The following is a 402-nucleotide window of genomic DNA, read 5'->3' on the forward strand; positions in this document are numbered from 1 at the left end:
GACCACGTACTATATTTAACAAGCAAAATGTGAATGCATGTCACCAAAAATTGTATCGTTTGGTTCGTATCTGAATGTACTTTCAAATTATATTATTTTTGCAATGTATAACATATATTTTATGTGCGAAAATCATGGTCAATTATGACCCAGAATAAAATGGAGACTAGTTAATGTGGGGTCGCTTTCTTAATTGAAGGGTAAATTGATTTTGATTTTGATCCAGTCACAGTGCGCCGGACCTCTCGCCCAATCCTAAATCGCTGCCGCACGCCCCTCTCCCTCTTCTCCAATGCAAAACCACCTCCTCTCCTCTCCATCATCTCCATTCCAAAACCACCATCTCGCCTCTCCCTCTTCTGATCTTCTCCATTGCAAAACCACCTCCTCTCCTCTCCATCA

This window comes from Triticum aestivum, chromosome 6B (genome assembly GCF_018294505.1).
Source record: "Triticum aestivum cultivar Chinese Spring chromosome 6B, IWGSC CS RefSeq v2.1, whole genome shotgun sequence".
Classification (NCBI taxonomy): domain Eukaryota; kingdom Viridiplantae; phylum Streptophyta; class Magnoliopsida; order Poales; family Poaceae; genus Triticum; species Triticum aestivum.